Source organism: Bos mutus, chromosome 12, assembly GCF_027580195.1.
Source record: "Bos mutus isolate GX-2022 chromosome 12, NWIPB_WYAK_1.1, whole genome shotgun sequence".
NCBI classification, from domain to species: domain Eukaryota; kingdom Metazoa; phylum Chordata; class Mammalia; order Artiodactyla; family Bovidae; genus Bos; species Bos mutus.
This window is the reverse complement of record NC_091628.1, coordinates 9,987,279-9,996,790: the sequence shown is the minus strand read 5'-3', so window position 1 is coordinate 9,996,790 and position 9,512 is coordinate 9,987,279. Positions and strand designations below refer to the sequence as shown.

Sequence of the window (9,512 nt, the reverse complement as noted above, 5' to 3'; positions counted from 1 at the left end):
AAATTAAAAAGATAGAAAGCAAAACCCAAAGAACTTCTCTCCATAAAGACTAGCCAAAGAAACTCTTAGAAACAAACAAACAAACAAAAAAAACAGTGTGACTGGAGGACAGAATTTTAACTCTTTTCTATAATTGAAAGTGAAAGTCACTCAGTCGTGTCCAACTCTTTGTGACCCCTTGGGTTATACAGTCTATGGAATTCTCCAGGCCAGAATATTGGAGTGGGTAGCCGTTCCCTTCTCCAGGGGATCTTCCCAACCCAGGGATTGAACCCAGGTCTCCCACATATCAGGAGGATTCTTTACCAGTTGAGTCACAAGAGAAGCCCAAGAATACTGGAGCAGGTAGGCTATCCCTTCTCCAGCAGATCTTCCCAACCCAGGAATCGAACCTGGGTCTCCTGCATTGCAGGCAGATTCTTTACCAGCTGAGCTACCTGGGAAGTGTTCCTATAATTAAATTGCCATTATCCCAATCAATGTTAATGTAATTAAAATCTTTCAGGTTGATATTTGAGCTTTTCCATGTTTTTTCACTCTTGAGTCTTAAGAAAAGTTATTCTCTTCAGTTTCTTTCCAGATTGTTTTCATGTAAAAAGTGGCATTTTCAAGAATCCCAAAGAAAGGCAAAAATTGGGTGAGTCCCAACTTTTGAATGAGTAAAAGAGACAAAGAGTGAGAGTAAGGGAAGACTGACAGAGAGATTGAGAGAGAGAGAGATTTTTGATAATAATACAATTAATACATGTGTTCCCCATCCTGAATACATGTATACCTGTGGCAGATTCATTTTGATATTTGGCAAAACTAATACAATTATGTAAAGTTTAAAAAAAATAATAATATAATTAATATGTTAGTTTTGACCACTAATTACATTCCCTGATACTTGCTTGATTAACTACATATTTTCTTTCTGAGTAAACATAAAAAAGAAGACAGATTGAGTCTATGTTTAAAGCTTTTCATGTATCACATTTATAACATGCTCAATGATTTATAAATGCCCAAAGATGTGTTCAGGGCTAGCGAAGTGAAATTAACATAAAATAAATCTAATTCCTGCCTTCAAGACACTTAGGTTCTGAACTGAAGTCAAGGTAAAATATCAGTGGTGGTGGTGATTTAGTTACTAAGTCGTGTCCGACTCTTGCAATCCCATAGACTGTAGCCTACCAGGCTCCTCTGCCCATGGGATGATCCAGGCAAGAATACTGGAGTGGGTATCTCCTTCTCCAGGGGATCTTCCAGACCCAGGAATTGAACCTGGGTCTCCTGCATTGCAGGCAAATTCTTTACCAACTGAACTATGAGGGAACCCCCTAAAATATAGATAGAAAAAGCAAAGCATTACACCAATTGATTATATTATCTGTAGGATGTCAACACATCAGTATAAGTGTTCATTTTTATCCTTGTTGTTTAAAAAGACTTAGTTTATTCAAACCTCTATGTTGGCTTCACATGTCACATAGACTTTCTTGGTTTATAATTAGAGGACACAAGCTTATGGCCAGATAATATGCTTTGTGAGATTTATAGAACAATATTTAAAAGTTTAATTGTTTGTCAAAAATATGTACTATTGATTTCATGTATAAAACCAATGATAACCTACCGTATAGCAAGAGGAACTCTACTCAATGCTAAAACAAAGTGACCTAAATGGGATGGAAACCCATAAAGGAGTGGATACATACATATACATAGGGGGCTTCCCTGGTGGCTCAGTGGCAAAGAATCTGCCTGTGATGCAGGAGACCTGGGTTCAACCCCTGGGTCTGGATGATCCCCTGGAGGAGGGCATGGCAGTCTACTCCAATATTCTTGCCTGGAGAATCTCATGGACAGAGGAGCCTGGTGGGTTACAGCTCATAGGGTCACAAGGAGTCAGGCACAACTGAATCGACTGAGCATGCATGCTCATGTATAGGTGATTCACTTTGCTGTACAGTAGAAACTAACACGACATTGTAAAGTAACTGTATTCCAACAAAATTTAAAAAAATATTAATAACAGAATTTAACAATTTTCTGATTTTTGTATTTTCTCAAAGATATCAAAGATCCATGGACAAGAACTCTGCAATTTCACAAAGGAATAGTTAGTTATAGATGAGTAAGGACTACTTCTTTAGACTGGGTTTACCTGTAGCTTCTACCTGGTCTGCTTTAACTCTTTATATTAATTGCCTACAGTCCCATGGATTCACAAACCTATACACTAGAATTACTTGGAGACCCTTTCAGTTCAGTTCAGTTCAGTCACTCAGTCGTGTCCGACTCTTTGCAACCCCATGAATAACAACACAGCAGGCCTCCTTGTCCATCACCAACACCCAGAGTTTACCAAAACTCATGTCCATTGAGTCGATGATGCCATCCAACCATCTCATCCTCTGTCGTCCCCTTCTCCTCCTGCCCCCAATCCCTCCCAGCATCAGGCTGTTTTCCCATGAGTCAGCTCTTTGCATCAGGTGGCCATAGTATTGGAGTTTAGGCTTCAACATCTGTCCTTCCAATGAACACCCAGGACTGATTTCCTTTAGGATGGACTGGTTGGATCTCCTCGTTGCCCAAGGGACTCTCAAGAGTCTTCTCCAACACCACAGTTCAGAAGCATCAATTCTTCGGCACTCACCTTTCTTTATAGTCCAACTTTCGCATCCATGCATGGCTTCTGGAAAAACCATAGCCTTGACTAGATGGACCTTTGTTGGCAAAGTAATGTCTCTGTTTTTTAATATGTTGTCTAGGTTGGTCATAACTTTTCTTCCAAGGAGTAAGTGTCTTTTAATTTCATGGCTACAGTCACCATCTGCAGTGATTTTGGAGCCCCCAAAAATAAAGTCAGCCACTGTTTCCACTGTTTCCCCATCTATTTGCCTTAGGAAGTATCACTACAAACAAAGCTAGTGGAGGTGATGGAATTCCAGTTGAGCTATTTCAAATCCTAAAAGATGATGCTGTGAAAGTGTTGCACTCAATATGTCAGCAAATTTGGAAAATTCAGCAGTGGCCACAGGACTGGAAAAGGCCGGTTTTCATTCCCATCTCAAAGAAAGTCAATGCCAAAGAATGCTCAAACTACCACACAATTGCACTCATCTCACACGCTAGTAAAGTAATGCTCACAATTCTCCAAGCCAGGCTTCAGCAATATGTGAACCGTGAACTTGCAGATGTTCAAGCTGGTTTTAGAAAAGGCAGAGGAACCAGAGATCAAATTGCCAACGTTCACTGAATCATCAAAAAAGCAAGAGAGTTTCAGAAAAAGAATCTATTTTTGCTTTATTGACTATGCCAAAGCCTTTGACTGTGTGGATCACAATAACCTGTGGAAAATTCTGAACAAGATGGAAATACCAGAGCACCTGAACTGCCTCTTGAGAAACCTGTATGCAGGTCAGGAAGCAACAGTTAGAACTGGACATGGAACAACAGACTGGTTCCAAATAAGAAAAGGAGTATGTCAAGGCTGTATATTGTCACCCTGCTTATTTAACTTATATGCAGAGTACATCATGAGAAATGCTGGGCTGGAAGAAGCACAGGCTGGAATCAAGATTGCCAGGAGAAATATCAATAACCTCAGATATGTAGATGACATCACCCTTATGGCAGAAAGTGAAGAAGAACTAATGAGCCTCTTGATGAAAATGAAAGAGGAGAGTTAAAAAGTTGGCTTAGAGCTCAACATTCAGAAAACTAAGATCGTGGCATCTGGTCCCACCACTTCATGGCAAATAGATGGGGAAACTGTGGAAACAGTGGCTGACTTTATTTTTGGGGGCTCCAAAATCACTGCAGAACTTTTAAAAGTATGGAAATCCAGATTTCCCTAATACTGGGTCCAAAATAGGTTGGAATTTATGGGTTCCTTAGAGTATGGTGATCAGTATGAATGTATATTTAGTGTTAGTTTCTCAGTCGTGTCTGACTCTTTGTGACCCCATGATCTGTAGCCTGCCAGGCTCCTCTGTCCATGGAATTCTCTAGGCAAGAATTCTTGATTGGGTAGCCATTCCCTTCTCCAGGGGATCTTTCCAACCCAGGGATTGAACCCAGGTCTTCTATATTGCAGGTGGATTCTTTACAACCTGAGCCACTAGGAAGTCCAAATGTATTTTTAAATAAGCCCCAGATAAGAACCCAGTGGTTCTGTGTAACCACAGTAGAGAATCACTGTAACACTTGAGGTTTTACCCACTGCTTTATCTTTCCAATGGTATAACCATTAAACAAGAGTGTTTCTTTCTATTTCTGTTCTCTTCTGGGGTTTAGTTTTGAAGCACTAACATAGACCACATTGCTTAGTATTTGTTGAGAGTGAAAAACCATGGGATCTGGGCACAGTCTGAAGTCTAGAGCCTCTTTCTATTTTGGGAAATGATCCTGCTTAACTAACTCATAGCTAATTGGTATAAAGTGACGAATGAAAAAGTTGGCTTAAAGCTCAACATTCAGAAAACGAAGATCATGGCATCCGGTCTCATCACTTCATGGGAAATAGATGGGGAAACAGTGGAAACAGTAACAGACTTTATTTTTCTGGGCTCCAAAATCACTGCAGATGGTGACTGCAGCCATGAGATTAAAAGACACTTACTCCTTGGAAGGAAAGTTATGACCAACCTAGATAGCATATTCAAAAGCAGAGACATTACTTTGCCAACAAACGTCCGTCTAGTCAAGGCTATGGTTTTTCCTGTGGTCGTGTATGGATGTGAGAGTTGGACTGTGAAGAAGGCTGAGCGCTGAAGAATTGATGCTTTTGAACTGTGGTGTTGGAGAAGACTCTTGAGAGTCCCTTGGACTGCAAGGAGATCCAACCAGTCCATTCTGAAGGAGATCAGCCCTGGGATTTCTTTGGAAGGAATGTTGCTAAAGCTGAAACTCCAGTACTTTGGCCACCTCATGCGAAGAGTTGACTCATTGGAAAAGACCCTGATGCTGGGAGGGATTGGGGGCAGGAGGAGAAGGGAATGACAGAGGATGAGATGGCTGGATGGCATCACTGACTCGATGGACGTGAGTCTGAGTGAACTCTGGGAGTTGGTGATGGACAGGGAGGCCTGGCGTGCTGTGATTCATGGGGTCGCAAAGAGTCGGACACGACTGAGCAACTGAACTGAACTGAATTGAATTGGTATATTTATTGGTTTATGATACAAAGTTTAAAATGAAAACAGAGCTTGCAAGCAGAAGGGAACAAGTTTGTCCTTGGGTCAGCAAATCCTTTCCCCAAGATGAAAGCTAATGTTGGAAGTCAAGTTATGGTCAAAAAGCTGTTTTGTGAGCCTGGAATTAGAACAAAGAAAGTGAAGTCAATTGCCAGATTGTCGAACTGATGACCCTCTCACTACAACCACAAAACCTGCCTGGCATGTTTGGTTGGATTTGGTTTTTCCCGAGCTTCCTCGACTTTGCATTTGCTGATGCTTGTTTGTACTGAATCCCCTCAACAGATGGCCCTTCCCGTCCAACAGGATACAATTTTGTTAGTCTAATTTCAAGTATAAAATCTGCCCTTATATTCTGTCAGCATCTCACGATAAACCTCTATCATAATACTAAATATTATGAATTAGCTATAATACTAAAATATTATGAATTAACTTTTCATGAATGAGTATGGTTCATGCTCTAGTGAAGTGACAGCTCCCCAAGGGAAAAATATAACATTATACTTGGTGTGTGTGTGTGTTAGTTGCTCAGTCGTGTCTGACTCTTTGTGACCCCATGGACTGTAGCCCGCCAATTTCCTCTGTCCATGGGATATTCCAGGCAAGAATTGACTAGAGTGGGTTGCCATTTCCTCCTCCAGGGGATCTTCCCCGCCCAGGGATGGAACCTGTGTCTCCTGCATTGTAGGCAGTTTCTTTACCACTGTATCACGTGGGAAGTTCTTTTATCCTTGATAATTCTCTTCAATTATCACATCTTCAAGTTGCTGTCAAGACAGATTTACACTTAGGAAAAGAATCAAATAACTCCTTACCTATTTTTAGAAGCTCGTATGTTATCTAATTTATATATATACACACACATATCTATAATTATATATGTAGATATATAAAATCTCATGATACTATTATCCTCTTTTTATAAATAAGAAATTTAGCTAAGAGAAGCTAAATACATTGATCAAGTTTGCAGCTCAGATATCAGCAGAGACTGAATTTAAGAATCCAACTCTGACCTTGAATTCCACGTGTGAGTGTGTCTGCGAGCAGTTGTGAGACACATGAACTGCATTAGGTTGCCTTCTGATAAATATACTATGTTGCCTCACATAATACATGATCAATAAAAGGGTCCGTTGTTTGATATATGTTGAAAAAGTTACATTCATCACTCAATCATTTTCTTAAAGTCTCTACATATTTTCATTTGCTATTTATAGAGGTTTCAGAAATGGAGTGGATTTTAGTTGTCTCAAGTATTTAATGCTTGGCAGTCTGAGTACCTCAATAAATATCTCACATGAGAAGTAAAGGGAAAGAATCAAACACCTCCTTAGCTACTTAAAGGAGCTGGTACATTATCTCATTCATATATACACAATATACAAGTCTACATGTATATATAGAAGAAGTATAGCGGAATTTTGACTCTAAGGCTAAACTTACCAGGCGTAAATAGCTAAAGGTCAGTTTAATCCTTCTCTTTTCTCTTTATTCAAAATGCGAACAGTATAAAATCAAATATAATGTGAAGTTATTGTTGCCTGGAAAGGAGCCAGATAAAGTATTTGCTATTTAAAATGATTCATTATGAACGGATTAGAAAAATAAGAATCATTTTGTTGTTTTACAAACACACACACACACATATGTAAAACAACTTTCCAGTGGGATGAAAATTTTTCCTTAATAAAGTTGGTGGATGGCTGTAAACACATATGTGTGTGTGTGTGTGTGTGTGTGTGTGTGTGTGTGTGTGTGTGGTATGTGTGTCTAACTCTCTGCAATCCCATGGACTGTAGCTCACCAGGCTCCTCTGTCCAGAGACTTCTTCAGGTAAGAATACTGGAGTGGGTTGCCATGCCCTCCTCCAGGGGATCTTCCTAACCCAGGGATCGAACCCAGATCTTACACATTGCAGGTGGATTTTTTACTGTCTGACCCAGCACGGAAGCCCAAAAGTGTATATAATGCTGAGCAATTTCATATCAGGCAATCAAGAAAGCTCAGGTTGGGAATATCTGGGGCTGGAAACATACCCATTTCACCTGAGACATGGTCCTTTAGCCTTGCAGCACTATTAGTCAAGGTGCTGAAGCAGAGGGAAGCAAACCTCACCGTCTTCTGATGTACAGCAGACCTGCTCTTAACAACTGGAGAGAAGCCTCAGGAAAATATGACTGCCACTGGTGTAGCTGACACTCCACAGGTGGCTCTTCTTTTACCCTGTTTTTCCTATTTGAAATGTCTAGTGTAGACACACGTGGTCAAATGATGCTGGAAATTGGATTGACGTCTCTAATATACCATTTTATACTGTAGTTCTTGGACCGAGGTGCACCGTCACCCCACCGTCCCCACCCCAAGTCCTCCCTTATTGAATATCAGCAGTCATTTAACATTCTCCTTGGCTAACACAGTCTCCTTGGGCTACCGTGGTGGCTCAGATGGTAAAGAATCTGCCTGCAGTGTGGGAGACTGGGGTTCGATCCTTGGGTCAGGAAGATCCCCTGGAGAAGGGCCTGGCAACCCACTTCATTGTTCTCGCCTGGAGCATCCCATGGACAGAGGAGCCTGGCGGGCTACAGTTCATGGGGTCACAAAGAGTCAGAAAACTTTTCTTAGTTCTCATTTGGAGTTTTATTTATAGAGTTTATTTTCCCTAATTGTGCCTATTACAGCATTTTATCTGCATGTGGCAAAGTGGCATATTTATTACCTATACAGAGTGTCCTCCTCCAAAGTCATCTTTTCCCTTGATATTCCTTAGGCAGCTAATTAATTGCTAAGCACTGCGGTCTAGTTCTTTAATTTTTATTTTCTGTTCATCTTCTTATTAAACCTATTGAAGAAAATCATTTAAAATATTCCTAATTCTATAAAGAATTGATTAAAAAAAAACTTTAAAAAGACAAAAAAAAAAAAAAAAGGATCGATGAAGGGCTTGCTGCAGTCCATGGGGTCACAGAGTCAGACGTGACTGAGGGACTGAACTGAACTGAACTTGATTGTTGATCCTTACTAGTTTTATGATCTGCCTAATTATGGTAATCCTTAGTCATATAATACAAAATTCTAAACATTTCTCCCCCCCGCCCCAAGGAGTATAAAGTTGATCTTACATGGTATCAGGGAGGGTCCACTAAAGAGACACGTGTACCCCAATGTTCATAAATTAGTATTTTTAATACAATGTATTGGGAATGTCTCATTCAGCTATTATGGTTGAGGAATTTAGAGATATTAAGTTCGGGAAAGAGCTAACATTTATTGAGTGACTACTATGTACAGACTAGCACATTATGCACTTATCTATCTATCTATCTATATAAAACTTTGTTAAACAGACCCAGCTCCATGAGGCAGACATAAGTATTTTTGATCAGTAGACAAGGACAAGAAAGTTGAGACTTGTAAGACAGCTTGCCAGGTTAAGAGCCTGACTTTAATGCCAATGCATCTGCCATCACCTTGTCACTATTTCTGTAAATATTTATATATGTTATTTAAAAAATTATTTACCAAAAAGGTTATTACGTATATTCTCTAGATATAGATATTTTATTTTTGTCTTCTGGCATATGTTCTCTACATGCAGATATTTTCCCTGCTTTTAAGCATTTTGATCCCATCCTTCAATATTCACCATGCCCCCAAATTATGCTCCCGATGGTCCTGCTATTTTTTAATTACATGAATGAGCATAAGTATATTGAGAATAATATAAATAAAGCTGTTTTGCTCTCTTGCAGGTGGCTTAAATTCTGCTCGGATCACGCTGCCTTCAGATAAGAATTCCTAGTAATGTAAGTCATGTAATGCACGAGAAGGCATATTCTGTTAACTACACTAGAGGCCCTGGTGATTGGATCTCAAGGGGAAGGAATGATAATAGCATCACCATAATCACCCCAGCCTGGATCAGCGAGACAGATGCCATTTATTAGGCACCCTCAGTGTGCGTGGTGTTATACAGGCACTTGGTCCACATTATGTCTCTTTAATATAGGTTTGACTTGATGTGTGAGAAACTCATAACAGTGTCTGCGGATATTAATACTTTTTACACAAATGTTTGCTTTCATCATTTTCATTTTCATCATCATCATCATTCTCTCATTTAAAGCCTTCAATAATCATTGGATACAGATATTATTATTCTCATTTTGTGGGTGAGGAAATTGAAGCTATTGAGGCTGAATTACTTGCCTGGTGAATGAAGAGTAGAGAATGAATTTCAACGCAGGTGTATTTAATTTCTAAGACCCTTTTCTTCCTGCTCAGCCTCACTATGTCCCATGGTGGAAATGGCCACAAGAAAAAGAT

The 9,512-nt window shown here is 39.8% G+C and overlaps 1 non-coding gene across 1 annotated transcript; it reads right to left on the bottom strand.

The window, feature by feature from the left end:
• Positions 1-371: 371 nt before the first annotated feature.
• Positions 372-443, bottom strand: TRNAC-GCA (transfer RNA cysteine (anticodon GCA)). Its single transcript has one exon. It is a non-coding gene; the product is annotated as a tRNA-Cys (tRNA).
• Between the last annotated feature and the right edge of the window lie 9,069 nt (positions 444-9,512).